Source organism: Peromyscus californicus, unplaced genomic scaffold (assembly GCF_007827085.1).
Source record: "Peromyscus californicus insignis strain IS unplaced genomic scaffold, ASM782708v3 Scaffold_6__1_contigs__length_162567912, whole genome shotgun sequence".
In the NCBI taxonomy this organism is placed as follows: Eukaryota; Metazoa; Chordata; class Mammalia; order Rodentia; family Cricetidae; genus Peromyscus; species Peromyscus californicus.
The window spans coordinates 61,586,891-61,602,835 of record NW_026294584.1 but is presented as its reverse complement, the minus strand read 5'-3'; the positions used below and the strand labels follow the sequence as shown (position 1 = coordinate 61,602,835).

At 52.3% G+C, this 15,945-nt stretch overlaps 1 protein-coding gene and 1 long non-coding RNA gene across 18 annotated transcripts in view; one reads left to right on the top strand and one right to left on the bottom strand.

The window, feature by feature from the left end:
- Positions 1 to 15,945, top strand: part of Prkag2 (protein kinase AMP-activated non-catalytic subunit gamma 2) — a 393,524-nt gene that overhangs the window by 212,066 nt on the left and 165,513 nt on the right. The gene's annotated exons all lie outside the window — the stretch shown is intronic.
- Positions 1 to 15,945, bottom strand: part of LOC128098401 (uncharacterized) — a 58,744-nt gene that overhangs the window by 19,623 nt on the left and 23,176 nt on the right. For 7 of the 12 annotated variants that reach the window (XR_008214240.1, XR_008214242.1, XR_008214235.1 and 4 more), the window contains 2 exons: positions 13,419 to 13,563; positions 6,272 to 6,419 (listed from right to left, as the gene is read on the bottom strand). This is a non-coding gene — a long non-coding RNA (uncharacterized LOC128098401). Of the gene's footprint in view, positions 1 to 750; positions 4,797 to 5,093; positions 6,420 to 12,378; positions 12,646 to 13,418; positions 13,564 to 15,945 lie in introns of those variants that run through there. The other 5 variants (XR_008214237.1, XR_008214236.1, XR_008214238.1 and 2 more) reach the window with 5 other exon arrangements.

Genomic DNA, 15,945 nt, shown 5'->3' with positions numbered 1-15,945 from the left:
TCTCTGTGTCAGTTATTTGGGAAGCAGCTGCTGGTTATTTGGGAACAGGTGGTTGGGACAGGAAAGCTCCACCAACAACTGATGTCCCAGAGTTGTCCTCCAACCTCACTGGCACCTCCCCAATTACATACACACACAAAAAAAAATTTTACACACACACACAATAATTTTAGAAAGAGTCTTTACATACTCTGTATAAATGCAATTAAAACATAGTTTGGGCCTGTGGTTGAGTGCATCTGTAGATGAGGAGGGCCAGCTATGCTCCATTGCATGACCAGACTGTCTCAGCTGAGCGGCTTGTGCCTGGATCACTTCCAACTAGGCTGCATGTGTCTCCAGGGCTGTGGTCATAGAGCCTCATGAGCTGGGAAGCTTAAGATAGCATTGAGACATGTTCTCCTGAAATGCAGTCCCAGAGCCAAAGTCCAAAGAGAGGTGGGTGGGCCCAGTTCCTCTGAAGGTATCAGAAAGGACTGGCTGAGGGGATTTTTACTTTTTTTTCTGAGACATTCCTGGCTTATATATGTCTGTCTGTCTATTTATCTGTCTGCCTGCCTGTCTGTCTGTCTGTCTGTCTGTCTATCTGTCTGTCTGTCTATCTATCTATCTATCTATCTATCTATCTATCTATCTATCTATCTATCTACCTACCTATCTATCTATCTGTGTCTGTGTGTGTTTTAATAACTGTGGTCCCAGAGCTGAAGCCTCATTTGTGCTTGGCAGGTGTCCCCCCCCCCCCCCCCCCCCGAGCTCCAGGCCCTGCCCTGTCTCTCTTTTGTAGTTTGAGACAGTGTCTCAGGGCGGGCCTTGAACCCACTGTGTAGCCAGGCAGGCTTTCGGCCTGCAGTCCTCCGCCTCCTCCTTCTGAGTAGCTGGGGTTACAGGTCTGTGCCATATGCTTAGCTTGAAAGATAAATACGTGTTTTAAAATGAGCTTGGTGGTAGCTGGTGTTGTCTGGAAGCAGGGGAGAGAGGTCAGATCAGGGACAGCGAAGGCTAGTGTTCAAGATCAAAGCCAGCATCAGGGTGTTGGATGTGGCGGGGCTAGCAGATCTCCAGGTGAATGAGCCACGTGAGAGGCTTCCTGGTTGTGTGAGGTGGCTTAGGGCAGACCTGGGAGACCCAGCTAGAGTTAGCCCAGGTCATGCATGCGATGTGTACTCAGTGCAGAACTGTGGGGACTTGGTGCATGTGGGTTTGTACTCAGAGCAGGAGTGTGTGAACTCGGTGCATGCAGGTGTGTGTTTGGCGTAGGTGTGTACAGAGTTGGTGCAGGAGCAGTTTCAGCGAGCACAGGAGTGCATGACCCTAGGCCGACTTGCCCAATGCGATGTGAAGACTACTATGTGAAGAACCAGGTCTAGGCCCGTGCCGAATACTGACATGAGTGTCTGTGTTCCCTAGGAGACCCCCTCAGAGGCCCAGCACTCTCTCTTAGGGTCCTAGGCAAGGCAGGCACATGGAAGGACAGAATGGGCCACCATCAAACTTCACAGACTGAGGGGCGCAGAACCCCACCCTCGCGCAACCACTCCCGAAATATCTAGCCTCTAAGGCACAGGGAAAGGGGCTGTCTGGGAAGCAGAAAGGCTGGTGCCTCTGGTCCTCATGCATGCTCTGAGAAGCCTTGCTATGGGTGAGGGTCACAGTCCATGTCCTGTGCCCACACTCCAGGTGTATCTGTGCTCCTTGGCTTCTTCCCCTTTCAGAAACCAAACACTGCTACCTCCTCCTCCTCCTCCTCCTCCTCCTCCTCCTCCTCCTCCTCCTCCTCCGCACCTGCGCTGGGCCCTGAGCCCCAAGGCCGTGTGTGAGCTTTGTAAGCCTAGTGTCAATTTGTCCCAAGTCAGCAAAGCAGACACGTGTCAGCAGCATGGGGCTGGGGCCACATGCGACGTGAAGACTACTATGTGAAGAACCAGGTCTAGGCCCGTGCCAAATACTGACATGAGTGTCAGGATGTGTCGAGAGCTGGGTACCACAGCTCCCCACCATTGGAGGAGCTATTGGGTGGAATCACAGACATGACCACAGACCCCTTTTCTAGCTCCCTGGGCAGGAGTTCATGCTGCCTCTTCCATTTTAGTCTTCTAAAAGGCCCTTCTGTGTTCAGGCCAGGAAGAAGGCTTCTCTTCCCCCATCCTCCTAGACAGCTGTGGATTGGGCCTAGGAAGGATTATGGAATGGCCTGGGCTTCACACAAAGATGAAAATTGATCAGGTTGATTGAGAGGACTTGGCTTCTTGGGGGGAAGCCTGTGGAATGAGGGACTGTTTCACAAATCAGGTCTTTCTCCAGGGCGGTGGCTCATGTCGTTGCCCTTGAACGTGAGCTTTCCTCACACCCACCAGGTACCAATGTGCAGGTCTAGAGCCAGCCGGAGCCCACAGCAGCAGATTGCCGGACCCCTTCATCTGGAGTTTCAGCTGGGTCTGGTGTGAGGCCGGCTTGGAGAGTAGATAATTTATCTACTTTCCCTGAGGTTTGAACATCTCTTCCTAGATTAAAGTACCCAGACATCATATTGCTCCTCGCTGCCCCAGAATTCATTCCACAGCTCAGAGGGGCTTTCTGGTAATAGTCCCATGACACCCCCTGTGTCCATTGCAGGATGTCAGGCGGGCATTGCTCATTTCCCAGAGTCCTGAGAGGACTGTCCTGTCTGGTCTCTTTACCAAGAATAGCTGGGCGTCTGCTCAGCTGCCCCACTTTTGTCCAGAGTGGACAGTAATCATCTAACAGCCCAGCTTTCCCGTCTGCACTGCCTGCTCGTTCTTTGACCCACATTCGTACAAAAGGACCTTGGCGGTGTGTCGGGCCTTGATTCTGAAGCTGGTTTTGGTCCCCGTTCTTGCTCTGTCAACCTACTGTGTTTCTGTTTTGTTTCTGAAATGAGGTCTTACTGTGTTGCCCAGGTTGGCCTCCAAATTGCTATGTAGCTCAAGGTAGCCTCAAATTTATAATCCTCTGCCTTCCGCATACTGGGATTAAAGGGAAGTGCCATCACACCTAGCTTCCCTTTTGGCTTTTTAAACTAGGAAGACAATTTATTGGGAGGATTTGGTGTGTTTGGTTTTTAAAAAGAACTCAGCTGAGCTTGAGATTTGGGAAGGGAAGAGATCCTATTGACTCTGGGGGAATTAATACAAGAATGTATGGATATTTAGTTAGTTTGTTTGTTTGTTATATTCAATCCAGAAAAATCCCCAGGCTTATGTCCTTGATTCCTTTTATAGTATATCTGAGTAGCAAAGTGGGGATGCCTGAGTCACTCAGTGATGGATGGCCAAGGCTAGGTGATGGACTGATGGGGGCAGACACAGACTCCTGAAGCAGCAGAAGAGAGCCCTCACTATCCAGAGGCTGACGTCAGGGTGCTGGAGAAGCATGTTTAATCCATCTCTGCCCTGGGGAAGATCTGTCGCAGGCCCTTGGTCAGCTTACTCAGTCTCTGTAACGGTTTGGGTCTGCAATATCCCACAGGCTCATGTTCTGGGCATTCCCTTCCCAGCTGGCGGTGCAGCTCGGAGAGGCTGTGGAACCTTCGGGTTTATCGGCGAGAAGCAGGTTTCTAGGGACATGCCTTTTAAGGTGATAGCCCCAGGCTGGTTCTCAATGCTCTCCCGGCTGTGAGGAGCCTTGGCGAGCTGTTCCTGCTCCATGATCTTCACCACAGGCCTTCACCACCACGACAGACCGAAGACTTTGAAAATGCCCCACGTTTTCGTCGTTTCTGCCGTCTTGTGTCACGGCAGCACGGATGTGACGAGCACATGCTCTCTCCCTTGCCTTGTGGTCCTTAGCCCCACTACACGTGTTTCTTCTCGTCTTAAAAGGACACCAGTCACGTGAGATTACGGGCCTGTCCCACTCTAAGATAATCCCATCTCGAGTAATTACTTCTGCAGTAAAACAAGGCACATCTGAGGTTCTGAGAAAGACATCAATTCAGGAACTGAATTCATCCACCCAGGTGCCAGCCTCGGCTACAGCTGACCTTCTTTGACCTTTGTTTTGTCTCCTTGGTGTGGCTGAGGTTCTCATTTCTACCCAGGCTGATGATTTCTTCTTGGTTTTCTCGTTTTGTTGCTCTTGTTTTAGGGCTTGTTTTTGCTTTTGAACAGGGTCTCACAATGTGGCATAGCAACTCATGATCCTCCTGCCTCAGCCTCCTGAGTGCTGAGGTTACAGATGTGCTCCCATGTCTGTCCACAGTACAGCCTGTAGGGGAAGCTCCTGAGGGGGTGGAAAGCTGATTATCCAGCCACAGTACAGCCTGTAGGTGGAGTCACCGAGAGGGTTTAAAGCTGATTATCCAGCCACAGTACAGCCTGTAGGGGAAGCTGCTGAGGGGGACGTCCCTCCATGGAGTTTTGATGATCTTGCAGAGACACGGGCTCAGAATGAATTAGAACTCCCAAGTGTGGGTGGAGGCGAGGCTTCCAGGGTGGAACTGGGTTAGGATTAGATGAGAGCCACGTGTCAACAGCTCAGGGTTGGTGGAAGAACGTGACAGGAGCTGGAGGTTCTCAGGCACAGGCTGTCTCCCAGTGTGAGGAGGCTGTCACAAGTGTCCAATCCACTGATCAACAGGACAGCCCAGAGAGGCAGCTGTTGCTGATGAAGACACCAGCAGTGGGGTGGAGAGATGGCTCAGTGTCGAAGAACGCTTGCTTGCTGCTCTTCCACAGGACCCAAGTTCAACTTTCCGGCACCCATGGGGGCAGTTTACAAGCACCCATAGCTCCAGTTCCAGGGTTTCGACCCTCCTTTATGTCCTCTGAGGGTACCTGTATACACATGGCGAACACACATACGCACACACACACACACACACACACACACACACACACACACACACACACCTTTTTAAATAAAAGATGACAACAGCCAAGCCCACCTAGACAGCGCATTATAATTTGGATTTTTAGTGTCCCGACTGAAACGGGGGTAGGTGGTTCAGGCCCTCCACATACTCTCATTTCATGACCCCTGAGGAGGGGTCTTCCCACTCTTCTTCAGCCAAGGCTGAAGGGCCCCAGCTAGCAGAGCAGAACCTTCCCTCATGCCCCGAACATGCCCCTTACCTGGGAGTCTTCTCTAGGAATCCCACCTTCCCTTGGAAGTAAATCCAGCACAAGTGTCTGGGAGGCCCCTAGGGTCCCCTCTGTGTGGCAGCCAGGATGAGCACAGACATAGAGATCATCAGCCCTGTGCACCGTCAGCCCAGCCAGGTGGTCTCCAAGAGTTCAGCCTCACACCTCCCGCTTCTGGGTCATGGGCTTCCTTTTCTACATGCCCTGCCCTTCACGTGGAAGTCTTATATCAGTTCTGAGAAGTGCCGACACTCTGGCTGGGTCTTCCAGGCAGAAGCCAACCTCAGCTGTCTGGGAACGTGGACTCCTTTGACGTTTTGTCCGGACCATCACTTGGGCCAGGAGGAAGCAGGTTACCCCGAGGCTGCCTTTCCAGTGTGGCCCAAGCGCCACACACTCCCTGCAGAGCTTGTCTGAGATCCCAACTTTCTTGCCCTCCTTATTGGACTTCTAATTTCTGCATATGTGTGTGTGTGTGTGTGTGTGTGTGTGTGTGTGTGTGTCTGTCTGTCTGTCTGTCTGTCTGTCTGTGTCTCTATGCACATGCATGCAGAGGCCAGAGGCCAAAATCAGGTAACAACTCCAGTCACTCCCCAGCTTGTTTGTCTGTTTGTTTTTGAGGCAGGGTTTCTCACTGAACTTGAGGCTAACCATTGTCACTAGGCTGGCTGGCCAACAGGCTTCTCAGGGACCCTCCTCTCTGTCTCCCGGCTGGAATTCCAGCCACTGCACCTGCCTCCTTTCTTTCTCTGAACGCGGGTCCTCATGCCTGCGTGGAAAGCACTCTACTGACTGGGGTGTTCCCCGCTCCGTAGGCCCCTTTTAAATAAGACAGAGGTGTCTCTTGTGACCGTGCAGAGTGCTGAATGAATGTTGCTCTGGCCTCCGCTCCCAACCCTTCCACTCTTCCAGTCTCCCAGCTGCCACTGTTGTCTCTGAGATTCCTTTGGACACATCTTCCAGAAATGTCTTCCTCTAGCCCACCCGTGCCCCCTCCCACCCCGCTAGAACGCAGTGGATTATCTAGCATTTTTCACTGCTGTGAAAGAAGCCGGCGGGACGGACTTGAGCCCTCTACCCTGCCGCCCCTCCACCTTGTTGCCCAGGTTAAGTGACAGCGGCACCATGCTGGCATGCTTTTCTTGGTAGTCTGCTGTGTTCCTACTTACACAGTTGCCGGAAAGGGAGATGGAAGTGAGTCTGAGATCTCTGTTTGATGGTTCCTGGCAGGACTCCATACGCCTGTGGGCCGAGCCACCCGCCACCATTAGGAATCACCTAGTGCAGCCACATGCTGACCAGTGAGTGGGTCAGGACCTAAGGGAGAGGGAGTAGACGAAAGTCAGGTTACAAGGCGGTGGGCAACCAGGCAAACTGACTCTATTGCAGGCCCCACTGGGGGAAGGCTTCTGAATATACAATTTGATTTAATCCTCATAGGGACTGTGATGGGTTGATTTGTGTCCTTCCCAACCCTCAATAATGTGTTGACATCCTAACCCTGAGCACCTCGGAATGCAGCCTTAGAAGATGGCTGCTGATGTCACTAGTTGAGGTGAAGTCATTAAGGGGGCCTTGGTCCAGTGTGGCTGATGCCAATAAAGGAAAGGCCCTGTGGCACAGAGACAGGGCTTGGTGTGACTCTACTGTGAGCCAACCAACACAAGGATGGCAGCGATGACAGAGACCGAAGACAAGGTAGCCCTCCTCCGTGGCGTCCCCAGGAGTCACGCCTGACCCACTCCTAACTGCCAGGGCCTCCAGCCTCTGGATGGAGAGGGAACAAGTTTCCATTGTCACAGGCCACTCAGTTTCCAGTTGGGCCTCTAAGTGGTGACCATGCACCATAAAGGGTTGTGCACACTAGGTCGGCCAGCCTCCTGAAACTAGGAAGTGTGGGTTTCCCTCTTGCTTTCAGTGGGGGCCGAGAAGGAAGAGTGCTGACCTCAGCCTCTCCCTTGAGTGTCCCCACTCTCCACAGACAGGGAAGGAAGTTTGGGGTGGAGGCCTGGAGCCTGGAGCTTGGATCTGGTTGACAAGAGGATGAGAGAAACAGGTGGGGTTGGATCCTGAGTCCTGGGGCTTGCTTCTCACAGGACACAAAAGAGATAAACAGGTAGCAAGTGGGTGGACACTTTTAACTGGTTTGGTAAGTATGGATGTTCTGCTGGCTTATGCAGTGTTAATTTGGGGACATATCGTGTTGGACCTCCCGGTCCTAACTAGATCACTCGCCTTCCTGGAGTCAGCTGCTGGGCTTCCTCCGCGCTGTTTAGAGAACTGCCTGTTTGGTGTGCACATGCCTGTCCTGTTTGTTGTGGGGGACAGTCCTTAACATAGCAGTCATGTTCTTCTCACATCACCCCTTAGCCCGAGCTCCCAGTGGGGGCTCCAGTTCATTCTGAACCTCAGCAGCCCCGCCAGGTGGCTGTTGACAGTCGGCACAGAAGGCAGGTGGCTTGCTCCAGGCCACAAAGTATGTGAGTTCCTTTTGCCAGACTCCCAGCACATGAACAATGCCACCCCCCCACACACATATAACCAGTTAATTCCCCTGGAAACCCGTTCACAGAGATACCCAGGGTATGCCACCCCATCTCCCAGGTGTTGCTAAACCCAGTCAAGTTGACGAAAGATGAAACCATCACATGAAGCTTGGTAGTAGCAGTTGATGCATGTGAACTAGTTGGCCCCAGGTCAGCATGTGCCCGGCAAAGTCTGCCTCTCTCCCACAGCCCCTGGAATTTACTCTTGAGAAGCACTGAACTGCTTGTCCTGGCCTTCAAACTGCTGACCTGATTTAAGACACTCTGTCCCTGGTGTCTCCTTTATGGGGGCCTGGAGGGCCACGCACAGCCTTCCCTGGGTCCAGCCTTCCCTGTGTGTGCTGCGGTGTGGCACACATGCATCACTATGTTCAAACCACCAAGCCTGCTTCCTGCATGGCACACTGCAGTCCTTTCCCACATGGCAGCTGGGCCCTTGGCCAGGCTGCCCTCTGCTGTAGGACATTCCTCTTGGCTTCTCCCCACCTGTCCTAGGTCCTTTGTCCTCAGAGTCCATCACATCTACCAGTGTGCACAGTATGTCCCTTGCCACAGGTGGTGACAGACCCTGACAGCCCAGGGACAGCTGTGCTCCCTCTTCCTCCTCTTAGTGTCATTGAGACACCGAGGTGGCATGAGGCAGAGCTGGCCTGATCCAGTTGTCATGTCCCTCTTCCATGGGCCAGGGACCTGCTTCACAGTAGGTCAGAAGTTGGCTGGCCATTTAAGGAGTAGATGTCGCCTCCCAACCAAGAACGTGAGGGCATCCTGTTCCCTCTGCTGAGCTATGGACATGGTTTCCAGAACGAAGGACAAAGGCCACCATACAGAGGAGCTGAGCAGAAAGTGGGCAAGACGGTTCTCAGAATGGTTTCTCTCATGCAGTTAGCCTGCTGCCGACTTCACTGACTTTTGTAAAAAGCTTCCTTACTGTTCAGACTCCTTATAGTCATGGGTGTGTGTGTGTGTGTGTGTGTGTGTGTGTGTGTGTGTGTGTGTGTGTGTGTGTGCGCCATCAAAGCATCAGTGCATTCTTCCATCTTGCCTCAGGTGAGCTGTGGACAGAGTGTGCTGTTCTTCCAAACGGTGACCTTCCAAAAACAGGGCTGGCGGGGGGGGGATGGAGCGGAGCATAGGAGCACAAACTTTAATTTCCCCACTAGAGGAAAGCAAAGCAGTCTGAGAGATGGGTAGAGTGGTAGAGGCTGTACTCTCTCTGACAGGGACCCTGGACAGGACCAGAGAAACAGCCACCGAGAGCCCAGGGGGCTAGGGATGTGCCGAAGACAATTTGCAAGCACCTTAGTAAGTCTATCAGTTGCCAGCTGGGTGAAGTCTCCCTTGGTGAGGGGACCAGCCAGACCGACTCCTTGGGCCGACTTCGGTGGGAAGTCCTGTCAGAAAATCACTCTCAGTTCTCTGTGTTTCCCCTCCAACCTCAGTTTATCTCAAGTGTGTGTGTGTGTGTGTGTGTGTGTGTGTGTGTGTGTGTGAACACACATGTGGAGGCCAGAGGTCAACCTCAGATGTCATTCTTCAGTTATTACCCACTTCATTTTCTTTAGATGGGGTTTCTTCGTTGGCCTGGAGCTCATAAGTAGGCTATTGTGGCTGGCCACAGAGTCCCAGGTATCCCCCTGTCTCCTCCCTTCCTGTGCTAAGATTGCCAGTGCACCCTACCACACCCGGTCTTTTTTTTTTTTTTTTTTTTTTTTATGTGCTCTGGGTATCAAACTCGGATTCTCATTTGTGCGAAGCAAACACTTCACCATCTTGATTATCTCCCCAGCCCTAGAAAGTTCACCTGTGATAGGTTTTCATGTCATGTGGGATCTACTGAGAGCCTCTGTGAGATACATGTCTTGTGCTACATTTAACCACTAGGAACAGCCACGACTCCATCTAAGTCGCTCTCACATTCAAGGAGAGATGCCCTTCATATTGTTCTCCTTCCCCCCTTTATTTTCTGACCTTCTTCTACACCTGATTTCACTCACACAGTGTGGGCGCCTGTAAGATGAGGGCAGAGCTGGGGCCCCACTGTGCAGGGCATGGCCCTGCATGCAGGCCTCTTCAGCTGCCGACGGTTTCCTGGCTTTGTGGCCTAGTGGCCACTAGGGGGTGCTACAGCCTCACGTGCTGAGCCTTGGGCAGGCGCCACTGTGGTCCTGCCCAGAGGAAAGAAGCAGGAACCAGCCCTGTTTATGTCTTGTCCCCGGCAAAATGAGGAAGCCACAAAGAGGATGCACACCTCTGACATTGAACCCATGCCTCACAAGGCCCTGCTAATGCTAGGCCCTGGGAAGACTACAGCAAACAAGCCTGTCCCTGCCCTCCCACAGGTTCCGCCCTGGGGGCAGCTGGGACATGTGGACCCTAGGCATAAGCATGCTGTGTTGAATGCCATGAAGAAAATCAAGAGGGGGCAGGGGTGCTGCCTCGTATTGGAAAAATCAGCAGCAGCATCTCTGATGGGAGGACATTTGGTCTGGGGTGGGATGGAGGCAGAGAGGACTCGGATGGACAGCTGCAAAGATGGCGTGCCTGGTAGGGATGGTAGTTCATTTTCTCCTCTCCGGTCAGCCCTCAGAGAGCAGGTCAGTGTGGGCAGATCTGAGGAGCATGACAGCTAGCTGCAGGTGAGGTCAAAGGAGGGTGGGGCCTCGCTGGGGGAGCCCAGGGTTCGAAGCTTTACGTGAACGGTCAGGGAAGCCATCGGATGTCAGTCAGAGGAATGGCATGCCCTTTGCAAGAGTGTGTGTGGCTGCTGCTCAGGTAGACAGAGTGGAGATGGAGGAATGAGGACCCTCTGAGAACCACTGAGACAGACTGGACACCAAGCCAGTGGGCTCCAGCCCTCTTAGAGTCATCTTTTCAGGCCCGTCCTTGCCTGACTATGCTTGGCTTGAGCAGCCCTCCAGAGTGTGAGCCGAACGGTCACCACAAGCACCTTCGCAGTCTGTGGCCTCCTGACTGGCCTCTCTTGCTTTCTTGTCTCTTTGAAAAGCACATGCTGAGCTCTTTGTGCTCCTGACCCTTCTGCCAGCTCTTCCAACCCTACGTCCTCTATGCCACCATCCCCCCAATCGCCGTCAATGCACTGAGGGCCGCCCCATGGGAAAGCTCCACACCAGTGGAAGGCTCTGCAACCTGGAAGGACTGGCTGGCCATCACCAACACTGCAGAGGGACCTCCAGTCTCCTTGTTGCCTTCTCCCCTTTGTGGGTTGTGAGACCCAGAACTCTGTTCCTTTTCTTTCTTCTTCTCCTCCTGCAGATCAGAAAGGTCCTGGCAAAGGGATTAAGATGCACTCTACAGCTAGCATGAAAACCAGATGTCCGCAGATGCTGTCGGGGAAGCAGGCGTCTTCTCAGACCCCCATGATCATGGCATTGGCGGGTGGTATTGGGAAGTGAGATGAGGTAGCATTGAGTCAGCTCCTCAGCCCCCAATGAGCAATAAATAGCATCTTGTTCTAATGAGCAGTGGTCCACACTCGGTGACTGTTGCTGATGGAACTGGCCCCACTGGCATTGGGACGTTATATTTGTCCTACTAAGAAAGAAAGGAATGAAAAAAAAAATCCCTGACCTCGGTGTCCACCCCTTCTGATTACAGAAAGGCTATTCCAGGCCAAGACTACAGCCCCAAGCAGGACAGGTGAAAATCATATTACACCCTGGCCCCAGGGTAATTTGCATCTGCCGGACCATAGGAAATCTGAGCACTGAGCATGCAAATGAAGCCATGCAGCTTCACTGCAGCGTGGTTTGAAAATGTTTCTTGATTGCCTTCTGCATACAGTAAGAGACACATTTGGGAGCTTGGGAGATGACTCAGTTGTCCATGCATGACAACCTGAGTTCAAGCCCCAGAACCAATGTAAAAAGGCTAGGTGGGTATGGTGGCATGCCCTTCCAGCCCCAGTGATGGGAAGGCAGAGACAGAGGACCCCTAGGGCTTGCTGGCCGGCCAGCCTAGCCTAATTGGTAAGATCCAGGTAAGATCCAGGTTCAGTGAGAAACTGTCTCAGAAAGTGAGGTGGATGGTGCCTGAGGGGTGGCCTCCAAATGTTACAACCACATCTGTACACACATATTCTCTCTCTCTCTCTCTCTCTCTCTCTCTCTCTCTCTCTCTCTCTCTCTCTCTCTCTGACACACACACACACACACACACACACACACACACACACACACACACACTCACAATACGTTTGATGTTGTCATCTGGTATATAATGCCCTTCTCATGACACAGAATTTCCCCTGAACTGTCTTCTCTGTCTCTCTATTATTTTAGTATGCTTTATCAGATAACACACAGCTGATTTTATGACCTGGGTGGAGGGAGTGATTGCAGTCGGGAAAATACCACCCTAGATGGTCAGAGAAGCTGAGATGAGTTTGGAATGCCTGCCAATCGAGGCTGGCTAGGGCGTGGAGAACCAGCTGGATGGAGGGACTGACGCGATGCTTTCTGGCCAGAGATGGAGGCGCTGTGTTTTCTAGCTCAGGTTTCCAAGACTAGCTCAGCCTTGACCGGGGTCATGTGTACTCCAAACCTCTAAAGGAATTTCATTTTCTGTTTGCGGTTAGAGGGCCCCTGTTCTACCAGGAAGACTGGGGTCCTGCAGCGTCCTGAGCAGAGTGACTGCACATTACCCCCTTTCTCTGAGTGTGGATCTTTATCAGAGTGTGTGCCACGACAGCCTTTGAAATTCGAATGAGCTTGCAGAGGAGTTTATTTAACTTGTAAGACTTTGGGCCCTTTCACACCATTGCGGCCTTGGATCTCAGACAGCCCTTCCTTTATAGCCCAGCAACGGGGAGTTTATTTTTCAAATAAAAGTCTGTTTTCCCATAAAACGCTGAAGGTTTTGTGCCGTGTGGGGAAGAGTGAACTCCAGCTTTCAAGGCTTCAATTTGGAGTCTCCAAGTCTACAATTTAGATGCCAAGGGCTTCCCCAGGGCTGAAGGGGCCCTGCCCCAGCTTGCCCTGTAGAAAAACATGGGGCAGTGGGGCAGCCTATGTGGATCAATGGGCCATTGTGCCCAAGTACAGAACGGGAGCAAAGGGCTGGGGCAGAACTGGAGTGAGTTTGGTCCTCCAGCCCTGAGGTCTAGAAGCCCAGTGGTCACTCGGCAGACTACTTTGCTGACCCTCCAGCACCCTCCTGTAAGGACACTTTTCACATTCCCCGCCAGGCAGGGTCCTGCAGGAAAAGCAGAACCTCTGTGTACTGAAAACAAAAGGACTTAGTCCAGGTTTAGATGGTTCCAATCACGTGGTTCTGTGGTTGTGAGGTGAGGGAGAGCTGAGCTGAGGTACCCACGGAGCCTGAGAGGCAACCCAGAGATTAGAAAAACGTGGAAGAGTAGAAGTAGGAGGACAGTGTAGAACAGCCATGGGGTACCTGCCCAAAAGCAATGGGAGCCACAGGGACTGGATCCAAGCCAGACGCCTTTACCAAGGTCAGCTCCCACTGAGAAGGAACCCAGGCATCTGAGCAAGGAGCAGATGAGAGAACACACAGAGTATGTGGGGGACATTGAGCGGCTGTGAGGCCATGTCACAGGGCCTGGGTCTTGGGAACAGAGCTGCCCAGTTACTCCCAGCACTGTAGAGACAGGAGCCCCACCCTTCAGTACGGTAGCAGCAGGCAGGTTGGTAATGGGAGGTTGTAGAACCCTCACTGTAAGGAGCCCGAGGCTCAGGTACACCTGGCATGCTTCCTTCTTTGTCTGTGGTCACGGGTGTATGGTGTATACCTGGGGCGCCGCTGTGGGTCTCCAGTGGTGCATCTCTTGCTGTTAGCTGTCACGGGACTCCGTGGTGCCTGGGCATTGGTTCCGACTCTGGAGAGACGGAGAATGGGTGTCACTGGCCTTCCTGAAGTATAGCCAGAGGAAGAACCTGTGAAGAGGAAGCTCGCGGTGTGGGAGGGAAGGGTGGCAGGGAGGAGACCCTAGCACACTTCTTCCCTTGATGGAGATATCTTTGTGAGGAATGTGGTGCTTTTCCAAAAAGCCAGGGTACACCCAGCTGGGAGCCGGGCCACCTCTCCTGCGGTCCCCATGGACCAGAGCTCTGCCATGCTCCCAGAAGGATCCTTCAGGCAACCACAGGGTTTGCTTCCTTTCTTCTTTAGGTCTCTGGTCCAATGGCCTGATGCCAGGGTGGCCACAGGAAAAAGGGGCAGTAGGAGAAAGTGAGGAAGGCTTTAAACACAGGTGGGGGGCTGCGTGAGTGAGGGGAGGAAGCCATATATATGCCACCTGGGAGAAAAATGGTCTGCAGATGGGTCCATGGGGGACGTGCAAACAGGACACACACACACACACACACACACACACACACACACACACACACACACACACACACACACACACAAACACACACACAGAGTTCACAGGGCCTTGGACCAGCAATCTTGAGTGTATCTTCAGATGCCAGGATCCAGTCTAGCGTGAGTTTTGCTCAATGCCCAGAAAAACTAGATTTACTCTGGCTGGCCTGTTCCCCGGGCACAGCTCCTTCCTTGGAGGCCACAGTTCACCCAGCCTTGGCCAGCCAACCTCCCTGGGACCTGTGCTCACTGGCTACAGCTGGAGCTTTCCAGATCCCAGCAGCTGGCAGATCTGCAGCCTCCTGAAAAACGTGACTCATCCAGCCTGTCCACAAAGAAAGGAAAAGTATGTGTGGCATCCGGGTTTCCTGAAAAGTGTAGCCATCGCATGGCACAGCTATGTGGCCTGGCACCCAGTGAACTCCAGGAGGGCGCCCTCTGGTGGCTGCCATGCACCTGTCGGTGAAGGAGCTCCTGTCCCTGCCAGCCCAGACTGGGCTGTGGGGGTTGGGAGTGAATCATGGAGTCTTCCAGTTTGTGAGGCCTGCCTGAGGGACACTCCTGCTGTACTGGAGACAATAAAAGCCCTTGCTAGTGAGCATGGCATCTCCGTCCTCATCTTTTTATTGCTCAAGCCTTCTCACACTCCATTTTGAGACAAGGTTCTTACGTATCCCTCCAACTCACTTTCTATCTGAGAATGGCCTTGAACTTCTGATCTTCCGGATTTCAGGTGGTGTATGTGGTGCTTAGGGTTGAGGCCAGGGCTTCATGCACATTAGACAAACACTGTTCTGAGCTATGTCCCTAGCTCCTCTCAATTCCTTTTTAAAAGTAACATTCCATTTTGACAATTTCAAACTTACAAAAAAAAAAAAATAATAATAGGGTGGAGAGTGGTAGAGAAAGATTCCTGACATCTGTTTCTAGCCTCCACATATATGCACACACAGGTTCACATTGCACCTAAATGCATGTGCAACCCCACAGGAAAACACAAATACACACACACACACACACACACACACACACACACACACACACACGATATACAACATTAAAACATTTTTAAACAGTCTAAAGGGGTCTCTTGTGCTTTTTACCCAATTCCCAAAGCTAACATCCTTCCAAGTTTGCTTAGATCTGACATGTCTGTCTGTCTGTCTCTTCCCTCCCCTCCCCATGCAGTGCTTGTTTGTATAGACTCAGAGTGACTGAGAGCAAGTTACAGGTACAACATCCACTAACCCAGTGGTTCTCACCCTTCCTAATGCTGCCACCCTTTAATACAATTCCTCATGTGGTGATGACCCCCAACCATAAAATTATTTCGTTGTTATTTCATAACTGTGCTTCTGCTAGTATTAAGAATTGTAATGTAACTGTCTGCTGTGCAGGATATCTGATATGTGACCCCAGGGGTCTCCACCCACAGGTTGCAAACCACCACCTAGCCCCTTCAGGCCTTATGAAAATAAGGTGTTTCCGCCACAGTATAACTACCAAGTCCAGGAAACCGATGTCAACAGAGAGTGATTAGCTGCACTTCAGGCTTTGTTTGCATTCGGCAAATTGTCTTAATGACATCCTTTTTGGAAGCACCCTAGACATGACCGAGTCTGTGGCCCGTCTCTCCTGTCCCTCAGCTTCCCCCAGCTCCTCTGCTGTCTCATCTTCCGTGACCTCAGCACTCGCCCAGCGGCCCCAGGCCCCAGGCCAGCCATTGTGTGACTGCCCTCACTCTGGATGTGCCCCAGCACTTCCTCACGAGCAGATTCAGGGTTAGCTGTTGGCAGGCAAGCCACAGGCCTGCTTCCTTGTGCCTGGGCCTCACAGCAGGGAGCCCGTGACTGTGCTGGCACCTTCCTGGTGATAGGAGCCCTGTGACTAGCCAGGCTGTCTGCACAGTGAGGCGCTCCACTTTGATAAAACACTCGTTTCCCTTTGTG